Source organism: Polypterus senegalus, chromosome 3 (genome assembly GCF_016835505.1).
Source record: "Polypterus senegalus isolate Bchr_013 chromosome 3, ASM1683550v1, whole genome shotgun sequence".
NCBI lineage: Eukaryota > Metazoa > Chordata > Cladistia > Polypteriformes > Polypteridae > Polypterus > Polypterus senegalus.
The window spans coordinates 150,726,628-150,746,474 of record NC_053156.1 but is presented as its reverse complement, the minus strand read 5'-3'; positions in this window follow the sequence as shown (position 1 = coordinate 150,746,474).

Below are 19,847 nucleotides of genomic sequence, written 5' to 3'. Positions count from 1 at the left end.
ATTGTTGACACATTGTAAACAGAAACTTCAATAGAGGCTCCAGTCACAAAGAACCACATTGGTTTTTGTAACTGCAATGCACTACGTGAATGTCTGGGGGCAGTATCGTTTGTTATTGTTTGCCAAGACTGCACGCAGTCCTACCAACGAAGAAGAACGTCTAAGGAGAAGAAGAATGTAGAGGAAAATAAACGTGGTTGCAATGGCGAGTCGGATAGAGGAGGGGGAAGGAAATGGAAAAAAATTGAGACAGAAACTTTCTAAAGTGTGGAAGCGCTTCACCGAAAAGGAAAAAAAAGTTCAATGTAGATTATGCATAGCAGAGCTTTCTTTTTACTTTACCACCACCGCGATGCATGAGCATCTGAAACGCAAGCATCTTGGAGCTGTGATGCCACCGTCTCTTAAGAGGTAAGTTTTAGCGAGAGAAGTTAGCGTTACGTGTTAACATTGATGTTTGTACTATAATGTGTATATCAAGGTTTCAACAATGATTGTTAACCCTTAAACCGACACATACTTGGTGGATAATGCACCCCTGGACGTCAAATACTTTTGAGCTGCACTTTTTAAGTAAACATCACAATTCACAAAGAAAATGTGAAATTTTAATGGAACACGTATATTTTTTTCATGCAAAGGGCATCGCAATTACTGCACACTGATCATTTTACACACTGCAAATGAACTGTAAAAACTATAAATAAAACTACTGCAACAATCTATTATTATATGTTCAAGGTGCAACTGAAGTCATTGATGAAATTCAGTAAAACACAGAGCCAACTGCGCTTGAACTGGCTGCATGCAAACACACAGAGGTAAACGCTGATGATTGCAGGCTCGTCTAGTGCAGCGGCTGAATCCCAGAGACAGTGCTGCTGCAGTTCTGCCGGGGCCAGCAGTGGTTATGAGCTGGCTGCTCAACGAATGTACGGCACTGACTGATCAGCTCCGGCGTGCTGCCAGATTGCTCTGTGAAGCAAATATAGAGAGTTGCGGGGTTCAATGAATGTACGTCGTCGAATATACTCACCCCCTGCGTGCTGGCAAATTGCACTGAGACATGACTACAGCCGGTTGCAGCATTCAATGTATATACAGTACATCGCTGAATATACTCAGCTCCAGTGTGCTGGCAAATTGCACTGAGAAACAACTTTAGCTGGTTGTGGAGTTCAACGAATTTATGTCGCCGCATATACTCGACTTCGGAGTGCTTCCAAATTGCACTGCGTACCATTTGCCTTGGTTTAAGTGTTAAGTGAATATAACTGCAGTTATGTTTGCGAATGTATTTGGAGCTATAGTAAACAAGTGAATAGGTGTAGCTGAGCTGTCCTAGATTTGGAGTATATCAGTAACTAGCAAAATACCCGCACTACGGAGCGGAGAAGTAGTGTGTTAAAGAATTTTTGAAAAAGAAAAGGAAACATTTTAAAAATAACGTAACATGATTGTCAATGTAATTGTTTTGCCACTGTTATGAGTGTTGCTGTCATATATATATATATATATATATATATATATATATATATATATATATATATATATATATATATACACACACACACACACATATAAACATATGGCAAAATACCCGCGCTTCGCAGCGGCGAAGTACTGCCTTAAAATTTTTAATAAGAAAATTACACCTTTTTAAACTGAGGGAAAATATGCCAATAATTATTTAAGGATCTCTTTGTATATCACATTGTCAGTTCGGCCCTCCGGTTGTAATATGACCAAGCTGTGCGCTGAGCTTACTCTTGAGCATGCAACGTACAGTTGGCCATGTGAACAGTAATTTTGTTTCAAATCTCACAGCTTGGATTGCTGCTGTCATAATCGGTTTGAGTTTCATGGTTTGCTTCAATTACGACAGTATTTGCAGTACTTGTGTTGAAGTGACATTCGGCAACTGTCAAGCGTTGTAAGCATACAACCGGTTTCAACGAAAACTTCACATCCAGCTTTTGAGAGTTTAAACATCAAAGTGTCGATTACTCAAATCATCACCTGTGAACCTAAGATGTTTAAGAGGCATTGGCGGTTGTCGAAAGGTGAAAAATATTTGGCCATTTCGGTACACTTGAACAATTCAGCGGAAGCCTTCAACTCACATGCAGAACCATAGGTGAAGGGCTTAAGCATTTCACTCTTATAGTGCTCCTGTGTAGTATAATTATCTCTTGTACCGTCATCAGTCCACACCTTGAACCTGTCCCAGTCATTCAGTATACATACTGTAAGACACAATGTTCCTCCGGATATCAAGAGTGAGCCTGATATGGCCGTGCAATATGTAACAAAGAAAATGGAAAAGATAGGTACCATCTCCGGGCATGGAAACCACTCAGTAAGTGACAGTTCTTTGATCGATGATGATCACCTCGATAGACATGTTAATGGGGTTACGGTTGGAATGACAAAGGAAATGGGTACCTGAACAATGTAAAGTAAGTCTATAATACCTACACAATAACTATAATCGTAATAAATGAACATAAAACAGCAGAGAAGCCATGGATTAAATAAAAAGGCTGTAGTTATCAGCAGGGAGACGTGAATCCCGTGGCGAAGCAAGGAAGGGAATGTAGAGACCAGAGCGACGGACAGCCTTATATAGGCAGGCAGCCAACAATGTGAGAGGCGTTGGATGGGAACCCGCGTACCAAATTTCTTGAAGATGGGCCCATAAATAACAAAGACAGTTGAAAAGTTCAATATGGTGGCCGACAGTGGTGTCATACCACCAAAATAAGTACGTACATCGGTTTCGGTTAGCGCAGGGAAGCCGCCTACCAAATTTCGTGAAGATGGGGTCAGCCTTCTACCTACACGGGAAGTTGGGAGAATTAGTGACGTTGGAAAGTTCAATATGGCGGCCGACAGTGGCGTCATGCCATCGAAATAATTATGTACATCGGTTTCGGTTAGCGCAGGGAAGCTGCCTACCAAATTTTGTGAAGATGGGGCCATAAATCAGAAAGTTCAACATGGCGGACATTGTCGACCGTTATGACCGTTATGTGTAGAATTTCGAAATGAAACCTGCTTAACTTTTTAAAGTAAGCTGTAAGGAATAAGCCTGCCAAATTTCAACCTTCTACCTACATGGGAAGTTGGAGAATTAGTGATGAGTGAGTCAGTCAGTCAGTCAGTCAGTCAGAAAGTGAGGGCTTTGCCTTTTATTAGTATAGATAGATTAGCTTGTTACATATTTTAGTCCGTTATTTTTTTATTTTGGTATAATATAGTACATGTTGTGATAAACTACAACACTTTTCCTTCAGAGTGTGATGATTAAAACATCTTTCTCTGTCTGCAAAATCATTCTTGGTGTATTCCTGCTATCTCTACTATCTCTGAGCGTCTCTTCTCAGCATCTGTGAAAACTGTCTCAAAGAAGAGAGACAGCCTCACACCAGAGCATGTAGAAATAATCACGTTCCTGCACTGCAATCAGGAACATATGAACTGAATCTTTTATAAACTGTACATTATTGTTTTATTTGTAAGTGAAGTTCCCCTTGGGATTAATAAAGTACTAGCAAAATACCCGCACTTCGCAGCGGAGAAGTAGTGTGTTAAAGAAGTTATGAAAAAGAAAAGGAAATATTTTAAAAATAACTTAACATGATTGTCAATGTAATTGTTTTGTGACTGTTATGAGTGTTGCTGTCATTAAGGATTTGATTATTATTATTTCTTTCAATCAGGTTCTTATTTGGAGGATGTGTTGTGTTCAAGTTACATTCCGTGTTTGTCAACCGTTGTAAAGATAACAGGTTTCATTCTTTGAAGTGTTCACTACCAAAATCGGTACTCATGAATCTAAGATGTTTAACAGGCATTCCCAGTATTAACTTGTGGATTTGCCTGTGAATATTTAGCGGCAGCGTGTCTATGAACTTTATTTAAACTTAAGCTTTACACCTTCCTTTCCTACTGATATGTCTACAAGGGCTTGTTCAGCTTCAGAGGGTTGTTCCTTTCTTACTGCATCAACAAACAGCTCGTCTTCCCCTTTATCTGAGACATCACACACTGCATGCACGTGTTTACCTTTCCCAGTCCTGCAATCAGGAACATATGAACTGAATCTTTTATAAACTGTACATTATTGTTTTACTAGCAGAATACCCATGCTTCGCAGCGGAGAAGTAGTGTGTTAAAGAAGTTATGAAATAGAAAAGGAAAAATTTTAAAAATAACATAACATGATTGTTAATGTAATTGTTTTGTCATTGATATGAGTGTTGTTCTCATATCTATATACTGTATATATATATATATATATATATATATATATATATATATATATATATATATATATATATATATATTGTCACACATGTGCGATTAGGAGGCAGTCAAAGAGCCTAAAGGTGAGTGAAACATCGCGAGATAGAGGGTTGTCACGTGGTACTTACCTAAATCTCTTTTGCCCGACAGAAAACTGGAACAAAAATAACTCCTCCACTTCCGGATTCCAAAATGGCCGCGACGACGTCACTGCCGGTTCCACCATGATGACGTCACTTCCGGCTCCATCAATTCACATCACCTCCGTCCCATCCCAATGACGTCACTTCCGGTTCCTGTTTCAAGACGTCACTTACTGCCAACCATTTCCTGTCCCATAATCCTTCCCTCTATAAAGTCGCCATTTTTTCTCAAGAAAATTGTTCATTGTTTTATTTAAGACTGTGAATCGTGTTTTCTTTGATTGTCTGGACGACAATATATGGGGACGGTCCCCAAAACTTTTTCTTTGTGGAAATATTATTCTTTTCAAAAGAAACCTTATTACATTGGCGTAGTCGACAAGGATTGTTCTTCGTCAAGTTTAAAAGATGTCGGAAGAACAGGACCTTAATTCTATTTTGAGCACCATCATGACAGATCTGCAAACCCTGAAGCTACAGATGGGGGAAACAAGGACCCAAGTAGCTGAAGCCAACGCTCGAGCTGCTGCTGCTACTGCAAGTGCACGGATGGAGGTCGCCGCCACCACCTGTTGCTATAGCAACACTAACTGAGTCAGATGACATTGAGACATACTTTTTGATTTTCGAGCGTACCGCTAAGCGGAACGCGTGGCCGAGGTCGGAATGGGCGTACATACTGGCTCCCTACCTGAAGGGAATGGCGCAGAGAGCTTATTACGATCTAACTGAGGAGCAGGCTGCTGATTATGACGCTTTAAAAAAGGAGGTCTTCAAACGCTACGGCGTATCTCCGGAGCAGCAGGCGAGAGAATGGAGGGAGTGGCAGTTTGATCCCGACAGACCCATAAGAACCCAGGGCTTTGAAGCCTGGGGAAAAGTATGTCGCTGGCTACGCCCGATATCAATAATTCCCATAAAATGGCTGAAATGCTCGCATGTGACTTTTGTGCATGCCCTCCCTGACCATATCGCCCAGCAAGTCCGGAAACATAATTTTGAGGACATGGACTCCTTGATCCAGATCACGGAGCGTCATTGGGCGGCTTGCAAATCAGGGAAATCAGAACGGTTCTCTCGCCGAACCCAACAGGCACATGGGGCAACTCCTGAGCCCACCCGACAAGCTCCCGAGCCTGCCGTCCGTAAGCGGGACAGAGGTGCTAGTCTTCCCCGCTGTTTCAAGTGTGGGGAGATTGGACATCTGTCCCCTAACTGTACCATCGAGCCGATGGATTGCTCATTAGTTAAGGGAGAAAGGTATTGTGCCACTGTGACTAATCCTTTATCTCTTCCATATACAGGTGCAGTTATTATAAATGGCAGGAAGGTAAGAGCAATGTTTGATTCCGGGAGTAACATTTCCATTGTTGCCACCCGTTTCGTTTTACCGCAACAGTGGACTAGGATAAAAACTAGTCTAAAATGTATTCATGGGGATATCAGGTATTATAAAACGCCAGATGTGTAATATCGTGAATCATCACCTAACAAGTATGGCCATGGCTGTATTACGGATCCCCTTTTCCAGTTATATTGGGTAGAGACTGGAATAATATTACCAGCGGTAATAACGTAACTGTACCTCCAAAACATTTGGGCTTAGTAATGGAGAATACTGCTCCGACTGCCTCCACGCCATGTCCCACAGTAGCACGGACCCATACGGGTACCCAATGTGAAGAAATTGATGTCCCATCGACCTCTGCGGGAACCAGCAGTTAACGCAGAAGACGTGGAGACAGAAACCACGCCCCTTAAGGTCGCACAAGACCCTATACAAGATTTAACTGCTCAATTCCTATTAACACCATCATCTTTTAAAAGGGAACAATGGAACGATGATTCCTTAAAAAATATTAGGAATGCAGTAGTATCTACCGAGGGTTATACAACCCTGGATCCCATGCCACCGATGCCGTTCTTTGTATTAAAAAATGAATTATTATATAGAGTGGCAGATCACGAGGGAGAAGTGCGAACGTTGTTGTTAATTCCACGCACTTTTCGGTAAAAGTGTGTGAATTAGCACACGCCACCTTCTAGGAGCCCATTTAGGCTCGAAAAACGTTAGAGAGAATAAAGCTCGATTCTATTGGCCGGAATTAACGAGGAGGTCCAGCGATTTTGCGCTTCCTGTCCGGAGTGTCAACTTCGCCAGATTCCTAGAAGGACGCGAGCTCCTCTCGTTCCCCTTCCCCTTATTGATATCCCTTTGAACGAGTCGGTATCGATCTCGTAGGACCATTGGAACCCTCGTTAAAAGGTTTTAAATATATTTTGGTGCTAGTAGATTATGCCACTCGCTTTCCGAAGCTGTTCCTTTGCGCCAGCTAATACAAAAACATCGCACGGGAATTAGTAGGGATATTCGCTCGTGTTGGGATCCCCAAAGAGGTTTTAACGGACCAAGGGACTCCTTTCACTTCGGAGACGTTCAGGAAGTAGCCAAATTACTCAGAATAAAACATCTGAAAACGTCTGTCTATCATCCCCAAACTGACGGATTGGTAGAACGTTTTAATCAAACTTTGAAACAGATGTTACGCAAGGTAGTTAACGAGGATGGAAGAAACTGGGATCAGTTGCTTCCTCTCGTTTTGTTTGCCTATCGGGAAGTCCCTCAGACCTCTACTGGTTTTTCTCCCTTTGAATTATTATATGGAAGACAACCCAGAGGACTTTTGGATATGCTAAAAGAAGGATGGGAAGAGGAGGTCCTCCCAACTTCAAATATTCTTGAATATATCGAACAATTACGCGATAGACTAGAGAAAATCAGACCCATCCTAAAAGAAAATTTGGAAAAGGCACAAGCAGCGCAGTCCCGTTATTATAACCGAAACACCACCATTCGGGAGTTTGTCCCGGGTGATTGTGTGATGGTACTCGTCCCAACGTCTCATTCAAAGTTGTTAGCACATTGGCAAGGCCCTTATGAAATTAAAGAAAGAAAAGGTCTCGTTGATTATTTGGTTAAACAACCTAATCGGCGACCTACTGAACGAGTATATCATATTAATTTGCTGAAACCATGGAAGGACAGGGAACCTGATCCCTCGTCCAATCAGCCTCGTTCTCTTTTTATGTCATGTGCCCATCTCAATTTTGGCCCGATTTGACATTCAAACAACGACAAGATCTCGAGACGGCTATCTTGTCTGTCCCTAAAGTTGTGGACGAGATACCAGGACGTACTGCGTTGATTGTTCATGATATTATTACTAACCCTGGAGTGATTGTCAGAGAGAGACCTTATAGGCTCCGGAGGCAAAGAAAGCGGAAGTAGAGTTGGAAATTAGACGAATGCTAGAATTAGGGGTTATTGAGGAAAGCCATAGCCCTTGGTCTAGTCCAATTGTCTAAGTTTCTAAACCTGATGGGTCATGGAGTTTTTGTAATGACTTAATCAGGACTTAATCAGGTCTCTAAATTTGATGCGTATCCCATGCCGCGGATAGATGATTTACTTGATCGGCTGGGGAACGCTCAATTCCTAACTACTCTTGACATGACGAAAGGGTATTGGCAAATTCCCTTAGCGGACTCTGCCAAAGAAAAAAACGCTTTTAGTACACCCAGTGGACATTGGCAGTACAGGGTCCTTCCTTTTGGCTTGCACGGGGCACCAGCTACTTTCCAACGTCTGGTAGACACACTGCTAAGGCCCCACAATTCATATAGCTGCCTACCTAGATGATGTGGTCATTTATTCCAGCACGTGGAAGGATCATGTCTGCCAGGTTAAACAATACTCTCCACGCTAGCGAATGCTGGTCTTCGAATTAATCCAAAGAAATGTTTTTTTGGATTAAAAGAAGCCAAATATTTGGGCTACCTAGTAGGAGGGGGTGTTGTTAAACCACAATGTTCCAAAATTGATGCCATTCTTAATTGGCCCCGTCCGATGAATAAGCGGCAGGTACAAGCATTTTTGGGATTGGCAGGTTACTATCGTCATTTTGTACCTCATTTCTCAGAAATTGCTGTGCCCTTATCTAATTTGACAAGGAAACGAGCACCTTTAAAAGTGGTATGGGATGTTTCGTTGAGAAGCATTCGTGACTTAAAGTTGGCCCTTACTTCAGCACCTGTTTTACGATCTCCTGATTTTTCTATTCCTTTTCTCCTCCAGACCGACGCATCGGCCACAGGCTTGGGTGCCGTGCTGAGCCAATGCGTTGATGGTGCTGAACACCCTGTTATGTACCTGAGCCGGAAACTGCTGGACCGAGAGACCAAGTATGCTGCGGTGGAGCGAGAAGCCTTGGCGATTAAGTGGGCTGTTACGCCCTTTGAGGTACTACCTACTGGGGCGGGAGTTTACTCTGGTGACGGATCATGCCGCTTTACAGTGGATGTCCCTTCATCGAGTCTAACCCTCGCATCACTAGGTGGTTTTGAATCTTCAACCTTATCGCTTCAATGTCATTTATCGTAAAGGTTCCTTGCAGGCCAACGCAGATGCTCTCTCTCGTGTCCACGACCTCTCGGTGCAGGTCGCCCGACCCGAGGGTCTGGGCTGAGGGGGGTCATGTCACACATGTGCGATTAGGAGGCAGTCAAAGAGCCTAAAGGTGAGTGAAACATCGCGAGATAGAGGGTTGTCACGTGGTACTTACCTAAATCTCTTTTGCCCGACAGAAAACTGGAAGAAAAATAACTCCTCCACTTCCGGATTCCAAAATGGCCGCAACGACGTCACTGCCGGTTCCACCATGATGACGTCACTTCCGGCTCCATCAATTCACATCACCTCCGTCCCATCCCAATGACGCCACTTCCGGTTCCTGTTTCAAGACGTCACTTACTGCCAACCATTTCCTGTCCCATAATCCTTCCCTCTATAAAGTCGCCATTTTTTCTCAAGAAAATTGTTCATTGTTTTATTTAAGACTGTGAATCGTGTTTTCTTTGATTGTCTGGACGACAATATATGGGGACGGTCCCCAAAACTTTTTCTTTGTGGAAATATTATTCTTTTCAAAAGAAACCTTATTACAATATATACAGTATATATATATATATATATATATATATATATCTATATCTATACCCTCGCTTGGCAGCGTAGAAGTAAAAAGAAAAGGAAACATTTTAATAATAATTTAACATGATTGAGAATGTAATTGTTTTATCATCGTCATGAGTGTTGCTGGTATATATATATATATATATATATATATATATATATATATATATATATATATATTGTCAGGGATGCCAGGGGCAACGACCCGGCCGGGACGGCGCGAGGGACCGGAAGAGGGTCAGAGCCCACCTGGAACACGTGAGGGCCGCCTTCCTGGTTGCTCTGGGGGCCACGGGTACAGGGCATGGAAGCTCCACCCTGTAGGGACCCGTGGTCACCGCCAGGAGGCGCCTCAATGCCTTGGGGACCTGTTACCCCAGCACTTCCGCCACACCAGGAAGTGCTGGGGGGAAGATTTAGGACAGCACCCGGGAGCTGCCGGGAGGACAGCCGGCACTTCCACCACGCTGGGGCGTGGCCAGAGGAGGAATGCCAGGAACACCTGGGGTTCATCTGGGGACTGTTTAAAAGGGGCCGTCTCCATTCATTGCGCGCTAGAGTCGGGTGGAAGTAGGACGAGGCAGAAGAGAGGGTGGAGGCGGCCCGAGAAGAAGGCATTGTGAAGCCAGGGCTGTGTGTTGGGGTTTGTGCACTGTTGGACTGGGTCTGAGTGACCATTATTGTAAATATATTCTGTAAATAAAACGTGTGGTGGTGACAAACAACATGTCCGCCTGTCTGTGTCCGGGTCGGCTCCACAATATATATATATATATATATATATATATATATATATATATATATATATATATATATATACAAACTCACTTCCGTAACACTGCGATAGCTGCGGAGCTCAGCTCAGAGCGATATGAGGTGAATGGGAGGGGAGATGATGACGTGACTCCCCCACCCGCCTTAACTGTCAATCCCCCACAAACACAGTCTCTCGGAATTTGTATAAGCACAGCCCTTCACCTGCAATTTTAACTTAAGTTACAAAGTGATCAAAACTCTCGTTTATATCCTGCGTCCTCTCATTAAACTTGTATCCCGCATTACCCATGGGCATGACAAACGCCAGCGGCAGCCTGTCTATGAACTTAATTTAAACTTTAGGTTTACACCGTGCTTTGTTTCCGAAGTAGCAGCACTCATGAATATGGTTGTATATGTCATTCGCTCGCTTCTTATTGTTTTGCTGCCTTCTCAATTATATAATGCATGTTTTCTTCAGCGCTTTTTGGAGCTCTTCCTGGTTTTCTACGTACTGCGTTGACAGTCAGTTCACGTGATTACGTGGGAGGCATGATGATGTCACATGAAACTCCGCCCCCCACGGCTTTCGAGCTCAACTCCATTACAGTAAATGGAGAAAAATAGCTTCCAGTTATGACCATTACGCGTAGAATTTTGAAATTAAACCTGCCCAACTTTTGTAAGGAAGCTGTAAGGAATGAGCCTGCCAAATTTCAGCTTTATACCTACACGGGAAATTGGAGAATTAGTGATGAGTCAGTGGGTGAGTGAGTGAGTGAGTGAGTGAGTGAGTCAGTCAGTCAGTCAGTCAGTCAGTCAGTCAGTCAGTCAGTGAGGGCTTTGCCTTTTATTAGTATAGATTTGTATGTGAATTTTCCCTTGGGATTAATAAAGTACAGTAATCCCTCGCTATATCGCGCTTTGACTTTCGCGGTTTCACTCTATCGCGGATTTTAAATGTAAACACATCTAAACATATATCACAGATTTTTCGCTGGTTCGCCGCTTTCTGCGGACAATGGGTCTTTTAATTTAGGTTACATGCTTCCTCAGTTTGATTGCCCAGTTGATTTCATACAAGGGACGCTATTGGCGGATGGCTTAGAAGCTACCCAATCAGAGCATGTATTGCATATTAACTAAAACTCCTCAATGCTATAAGATATGCTTCCCGCGCGGTGCTTGTTTGCTTCTCTCTATCTTTCTCACTCTCTCTGCCTGACAGAGGGGGTGTGAGCAGAGGGGCTGTTTTGCACAGAGGACACGGATGCTCCTCTACAAAATGCCGTTTTATCGCGGTGCTTCTGTATACTTAAAAGCATGTATTGATTTTTTGATAGTTTGCTTTTCTTTGCGAGTGCTCTCTCTGACATTCTCTGCTCCTGACGCGCTCCTTTATGATGGCGTCCTCTGAAGATAAGATATGTTTGCTTTCTTTTAATTGTGAGAAAGAACTGCCATCTCTGTCTTGTCATGGAGGACAGTTTAAACGTTTGACTAAAGGGTGTTATTTCATGTCTAGAGGGCTCTAATAATGTTAACAGGGTGGGAGAGTTTATAAGGGCTTAAAATATATAAAAATAACCACACAAACATATGGTTTCTACTTCGCGGATTTTCACCTATCGCGGGGGGGTCTGGAACGCAACCCCCGCGATCGAGGAGTGATTAATGTATCTATCTATTTTATTTGTATTGAAGCTTTATTTGAACTTTTGGACTTTAAGACACACCAGTGGCCATTTTTGGTTAAGTTTAATGCACTTTTTGTCATTATTATTATTATTATTTTCAAATTCATGTTTCACTGGTTGTTATTTTAATTTGATTATTATTAATTTTAATCATGTTAATGCAGAGACAACAGGGTGACATTCACAGGTGGACAAATGTGAGCAGATGAGGTAAGACATGCACTGGAGCCCAGAACAGGATGTGCAACCATAGGTCGCTAGTATCAAAATAGTCAGGCATGAAATAATCGTGACTAATAGACTAATCAGTAAAAAAAATCTAACGATTAGTCGACTACCAAAATAATCATTAGTTGCAGCCCTACTCTCACTATATTGTTTTAAACAATGTGCATCAACCCAGATTATGTATGTATGTTAGCCAAGATAGATAAATGAGCATTGCTGACACCTATAAGGTGCAATGGTAATTTTAAAACTGTTATAACAGAAAAAGTAAAATAAAAGCATATTTTCTGTTGCTATTAATGGCATTGGAAACCATTTCTATTATAGAGCAGCAGTAACTCAGGAGTAAATGTTAACAGAACCATCACCAGAACCAGAACAATACTTTTATACTGCTGAGTATATGGATGCAAGAGCAGGACAGTGAAGCAAAAAAAAAAAAGTCTGTCCTAAAATGTGCTGCACAGTGGTTTGTTTCACCATCACAATGCTGAAATTAGTGGCTGGTAGAGCAAACAACTATTTTTTCAAAATCTGAATGTCGTTTTTGCCTTCAAATAAAATTATTTAATGATACAATTAGAGTATCCCTTCAATGCTCTAAAATCCAAAACTTCTTAAGCACTGATATTATGCCACAAGGGAAAATTCCGCACAAGGGGTCTCTTAAATAACTTTGCTTGGACTCTAGTGTAAAAATATGCTGTCACACACGTGTGCATGGGAGGCAGCTAAAGGGTCTAAATGAGAGTAATTCCAGACGAGGGGGAGACAGAGTGCACTGATCTCTTTTCTCACTTTCCTGAAGACTGTTCATGGGAAATTCCATCTGGCCCTGATGATGTCACTTCCGGTTACGGATCCTTGGATAAAGTCACTTCTGGTGAAGAACTTATGACCGAAGAGACTTCCAGTTCCGGCCCTTTTGATGACGTCACGTCCGGGGCCAAACCTATGCAAGAGGACCCTTCTGCTTCCTTCCTTGACTTCACTTCATTTTCTGGCCTTTAAAGCTGCCATATTTGACTAATCTAATCAGTTCTGTTTTGGACTCCGTTCTGAGCACATCAGTGCTAGCAATTTACACATTTGTAGCCAGGGAATATTATACGGGTGGCTGCCCCAAACCTTTTCATGACTCATGTCTGCTTTTTGTGACAATGCATACACCAAAAAACATGAAAATGCATATGCCAAGAACATCTGATTTATAAACTCTGGTGTGCGCACATTTCTTTGCAATTTAACTTTATAAATCACAATCATCTTGTACATGTGTCCCCCATGAAGTTTAGTTACATGATTGTTGATCTGAGGGTTGGGGTATACCTCGAAGTATGACATGCTGATCTCCATGAAGCGACTAAACAACACCTGCACAACAGTTCAAAAGTGATGCACAAGATTAAGCTCACATGGAGCATAGATTGTAGCACCCCTGCTCTACATTCTGGGGATTAATAGAATGTTACTGTTTCCAATAAACAAAAGCAGCATCATTCTCATTAAGAGATCTCATTGAAATAGGAGTTCCATAAATTGCTCCATTACATCAGGAAAACTAGACGCTGCTGCAAACTTTCTTTTTATGTTGGCAAAAACATGCTATTTTTTATGTACAGCATGTACACTCTCAACAAAATCTGAATGTTAACACCCTGGCCAGCTGGTAAAGGCTTCCAGCACAGCACGCATGATGGAGTGAAGATTCAGTAAGATTTTCCTGACCTGTCAGCCAATTCTGTGACAAGTGATAATAAGTAACTAATATAAGAAAAAAAAAGCATTTCAGTGGAAATACGCAGTACTGGCCCTCTTAGAGGGGAACTAAAATACAGACTATACCAGGGGCCCTTAATCACAGTCCTGGAGGGCCACAGTGGCTGCAGGTTTTTGTTCTAACCCGGTTGCTTAATTAGAAAACAATTCTTGCCAATAATTTAATTTCATGGATTGTTAGTGCTTTAACTCTGCTATGTCAGGTAATGCTCATATCCTAGATTTTCTTCTCCTTTCTAAGGATATCATCCAAATGATTTGAAGGCTAAAATAGATGAGTAATTTTCAATCCTTCACTTTTTTCTCTTCACTTTCCTTTCAAGTATTTAATTAAACCGAAGAGTGCATGATAAATATACAAAGGTGTAAATGGTAACAGGCTAAAAGGAGAAATGTTGGTCTCTTTTGTCATTTGCATGTTATTGCTAATTATAAGCAATTAAAAACCAAGAATACAGCTGTTTAAAACTAAAATAAGTAACAAGGGTTCAAAATCTTAACGAGTGAGAACTAAAGTGAAGCAGAAGTGTTACTTGAGCAATAAGTGCTTCTTATTAAGAAACTGGGTTGGAGCAAAAGACTGCAGCCACTGCAGCACTCCAGGACCTTCACTGAGAATCCCTGGACTATACTGTACATCATATTCATCACTTTTGAGGTGTAACATGTTTGTCATGTTAACATCCATAATAATGTATCAGTTGTGCTATGACTACCATGCATGTGGCAGTGCAGTTCCAATATGGGATAAAAAAAGCATGACGGCACAAGCTGGCTATAGAAATGAGAACCAACAGCAGGAGTGATGGGCAGGGTGTCAGCAGCCAGCTTTTACCAATGAGTGCAGAAATCTCGGACATGCCAAAAGAGAGATGGAAGAGAAGGAGGAGTGTGGTGAAGCGAAAGCGACAAGCATGGTAGCATGGCACAGTGAACATCATGAATGAGAATTAATGAAGAAAGATCATCAGTTTTAGCTTGCTGTGTATAAAGACCCCTCCAGAAAGAGTAACAACAGTTAATGCAGCTTGGTGCAGGTGCTCCCCATGGCCGGAATAGTGAAAAAGACTGCACATAGTTTAGTTTGCTATTTCTTCAGAACCAGTTCTGTCCCTCGTCATCCTTGCTTCCCTCATTTTCTTTTTTTAAACTGCATTCTCTTCTTCACATGTCTTTATTTCCTTTACCCATGAAGAAATCACTACAATAATAACGGCTCAGTGATTAGAAGTATTACACATATAAGTTGCCAATTATTTGGTTTGGCAGCATTTCCATGCTTATCATGGCTTTCCCATGATATTTCATAATGTACATGCAAATATTCCAAAATCTGAAAATATTTGGGATATTCAACTTGTGCATTCAAATTATATTTGAACAGTGACATCTGGTCTGATAGCTCAACTATCTGTTGCTCCCCAAGGTTTAAAGGGATGGATGTTTGCTGCACGGTTAAAAAAAGTGAAAAGTAAGTAACACAATATATCACTTTATTTTTGTTTTGTTTTTCTTTTCTTTTACTTGTTTTTTAAGCTGGGGCCTTTTTATATTCAATATGAAAAAAAGTTAGAGCTGTACACAGTTTTATAAATACTTCTGTACATCAACTGGAATGAACTGCAAAGCGAGATGAAGGTAAAGGAGGAAAAGTTGACTTTAATGGTAAAACTGTATTTTACTTGTACTTAAGGATTTACAGTATGCAGTGCACTCCAATTGTCATATTCCTCTCTGTGAAGTTTGCAGTGGGTCTTGCTGAAACCATCTGTTTCGAACTGACAGTGGATTTTGCAGTGTAATGATCCAGAGATATGCACAAATTTCCCAGTCAAGGAGATGCTGATGCTGTTTTCCAGTAAATTGTTTATGCCAACTTTAAAATAGCCACTGTTTCTCATTCACCCTAGCAATATGAGTAGTTTTCATAAGGCAAGGTCTGACAAAATATGCCCCATCAGAATTTGCTTGTCTTCAGTTATTTCTTGCTAAGTTAACCAAAATAATAACTAGCTGGATATATGCAGCATTTTTATATATGACCTTAATTGTGATGGAATATTAATTACATGATTATCTCAATGATAACACCTGTGTTGAAGCACCTGCTTGCAATGTAATTGTTCCTCATTTACTCAGACATTTGCTTTATTTTGTCAGTTACCTGTACATGTCGTGTTTTATAAAAAAATTGCATATTTTTGGTTAGTTATTTGGTACTTGCTTTCCTATCTGATATACCTTGCCTTAATTTTCTAAGAGGACAGTGTATTTTTGAACAGCTGTGTTTTTTTTTAACATGTAAGATTAACAAGTAACATTTCTTTTTTGATAGCACAATTATAGAGTGGAGCATTTAAAGACTGTAATGAATTGATAGTTCTGACAGCTGAAATTCACCCACAATACCAACTGTATAAATCACTGTTATTTTGTGACAAGATGATTTGTTATTTTGAAAAAATGTCAACTTGATTTAAAAGATCAAGTATAATTGAGGGTTTTCAGTTCTTTTTTCTGATATAGAAAAGTCATGTAAAAGGTAATTGCTATGCCCAAGACCAATATTAATTATTATCCAAAGTGCGAATTTAAAATACAAAACTCAACATCCTAAAAGATACCTAATCTTTATTGATATATGGAGGTGCAGGGTTCTATTAATTTAAACGCAATATGTACATTTGGTAAATGTCACCAAGAACATGATGCAATTTTAGTCTTATCTAAAATTTAATGAACTTGCAAAATAAAAGTATAATTACTATGCATGCCATGTTTAAGTCATAGTAGGTAGGACATAATTATTTTAAGGAGATAATTTCTGTTTCTCAAATGTCTTTGGAGAAAACTAAGCATACATTTGCTTTTACATGATTTTGAATCATACTGTTGCAATCACTACCTGAAACTACATTTATCTAAATGGAATTGTTTTTTGGATAGCCTTGTAAATATTATATGGAAAATAGAGGTGCATTCTGAAACATATTGGTTTGCTATGTTGCTATCAAAATTATTTTAAGATAGCAGTGACTAACCCCGAAGTGCCATAAAACATAATGTTGAATAGTAGTCACAAATAACACTCTGTTGTTATTATAGTGCACTTATCTTATGTTAAATCTCAAAGGTTATTTGTCTTTCTTGACTACATAGTTCTAGTCCTGATGTTAACTGCAATGTGCTGTAAAATGCAAAATATTAGTTGTATAATAACTGTACACATTTTAACTAAAAACTAACGACAAAGCAGTATAAATGCAAATAACTTAATAACTTAACCACCATTGCACCTGTATATATGCACTGTATTAGCACCATAATAATGGACCATAGTTTAATTAAAAAAGTGTAGACAAAGCAGTATGAGCACAAAATACTTAACGATAATACTCTTCAGTGTTGTGTGGAGTCGTTGCTGTTGCTTTTCCGGGTTCAAGTGGAGGATTCTTTTTGGAGTGCAATCTTCCTCTTTGAAATGTGGTCCTTTGTTTATGGTGTTCTGTGCTTTCACCATTCAGACCCTTTCCTATATCATCTGCAACTTCACAGAAAAAAGCATTACTCTCTCTGACACAAGAGTTAGATGCTTAAGATCCCGTCCTGAGGTAATGGCTGCTTCTCACTCTTATTAGACTGGACTCAGTTACTCACATAGAGCATAGCTTGGCATACTGGATCTCAGCTATTAGGTCCCCAAAGAGAACAAGTTGCCAGCTTTCAGGTCCCCAAAGAGAGAGTGGCTCATCAGCTTTTAGGTTTCAGAGAGAAATGGTTTAAGAGAGTGCAACAAGTCATTCTGGAGAGTGCCGATAGATTTTCCCCCTGAGAAAAGAATGCAGCTAGTTTTTCAAGAAAGATACCTCTTGTCACTGGATTAAATAATAATAATAATTCATTACATTTATATAGCACTTTTCTCAGTACTCAAAGCGCTATCCACACAGAGAGGAACTGGGAAGCAAGCCCACAATCTTCCACAATAGCGTGCAGCACTACCACTACGCCACAGTCACTTCCAGTTACAAATTCAGGTCCTTCTCAAAGGTGGGTTACTTTGTTCATCATAGTTGTCATTAACTGAATTATATAGCTCTTTGTTCGTATATTGGTGTCCATTTGATGCCTTCTAGACTGAAAAGGGCCTCTAGAAAGATGTCAGTTCAACTCTGATTTACACCTTTGTTATCAGATGAAGTCCAGGGCTGAGAAAGACATGAACTACATTTAAGCCACTTAGTTTTGAATGTACTGTAACTAGGGTTTTTTTAAGCTGGTTGTCTGCATCCCATCTACTGTCTTAAAAGGCCCTGCGTGCCACTAAAGTCAAGCAGAATTGGCAATTCCCACACTGGAGACAAGTAGTTACAGTAGAGGGAAGAAGCTGGTTGGTGTGCCTACAAGCTAAACTGCTTGCTTAAAGAAAAAAAAAGAAAAAGGAAGGTCAACCATGGTAAAGACAAGTCTTAAGTATAGGGAACAGCAGCGAGGGCTGTAAAATAAAAGAAAGACAAAAAAGAAAAAGTAAAGAAAACTGCAGAAACTTTACAGAAAAGTACCTGTAAGTAAAGTGACAGGAAAGTGAATGACACAGGGAAGAAGGACCAGCGCTGCAAATGTAAAAAGAAATTAAAAAAATAAGGTACAGAAAAAATTGCACGGAAGGGTTTTCGTATTTTGCACCTTTTTCACTGACAATAAAAATATGTTTTTGTATTTCTAGGAAACTTTCTAGGAATTATATAAACAAGAAAAAAACTTCTCATTTTATTTAAGCTGAAAATGATTTATCTATTAGAATATTTAATTAAATCACAAATCATTTATAAATATAAAAAAAATCAAGGTTTTATTTATTATGCCATGTCACCCAGCCCTATTTTAAACCCATTTCGATTTGTGGAAAAGCAAACTGTTTGTGTATACTGTGAAAAATATGCAAGTTTTTCAAATGCTTTTACAGCTTCACTGCTAGTTTCAGATGAAGCACAATGTTCATGATTAGAACCAGAGGGAAAGAGGTGGTACACAAGCTCTTTCAGGATTGTGTGATTAAAAGCTTAATTATTTCTTGTGGGTATTATTTGTTATTATATACTGAATGTTCAGGAACATATTAGTATTTAAATGCGGTGGTATCGTGGAGCATGAGGGTACATATAATTGTGCAATCGTAGGCGTTTGCAAATGTGTAACAAAAACTAATGACAAATGTAGGAACATGATTCTGAGCCACGAAAATATTAAGGCTAAATGCTCCCTGATAAAGACTGAAGAAGAAACGAAAAAAATACCTCCGAAATGAGTCAGTTTACCCAGACAACTTTGTCTATTCAGAACAACATAAAAAAATTATTTACTGTATGGTAGGGAGAATACAAGTTTGATGGGGTGAGTTTTAAGTTATGTTTTTTTTTTTATTTGCAAAAACTTATATTCTAGAGCAAGAGCTCCCAAAGTGGTCGATATCGACCCCCTGGGGTTGATTTGAACTTTCCAGGGGTCGACAGTTTAAATAAAAAAATTTGGGGGTCGACGACAGCAAAAATAGACCCCTTCACTACTGCTATTTTTTGTTACTTCAAAATATCCATAATTCCAATAGGTACCTAATTAAGAGTAAAATAACTTAAAAAACACTTTTTTGATAAAAACACATTACATACCAAACTTGCGAACAAAAAGGTAAAAATGTGTCATTAAAAGAGTCACACATAAGAAGACATGAAAATACATGTAGCACAAAAATGTCTGTGCTTGGTCTTATCGATCGTATCAAAGCATCGCTGCAGGATGAGACGACGAATATTCGATATTAGCAGAATCTATCAGTCTGGTACGGTCATGCTTTCATAAAACATTATAAATTGGGTGGTTTGTTGTGGCATGTACTTATTTGTG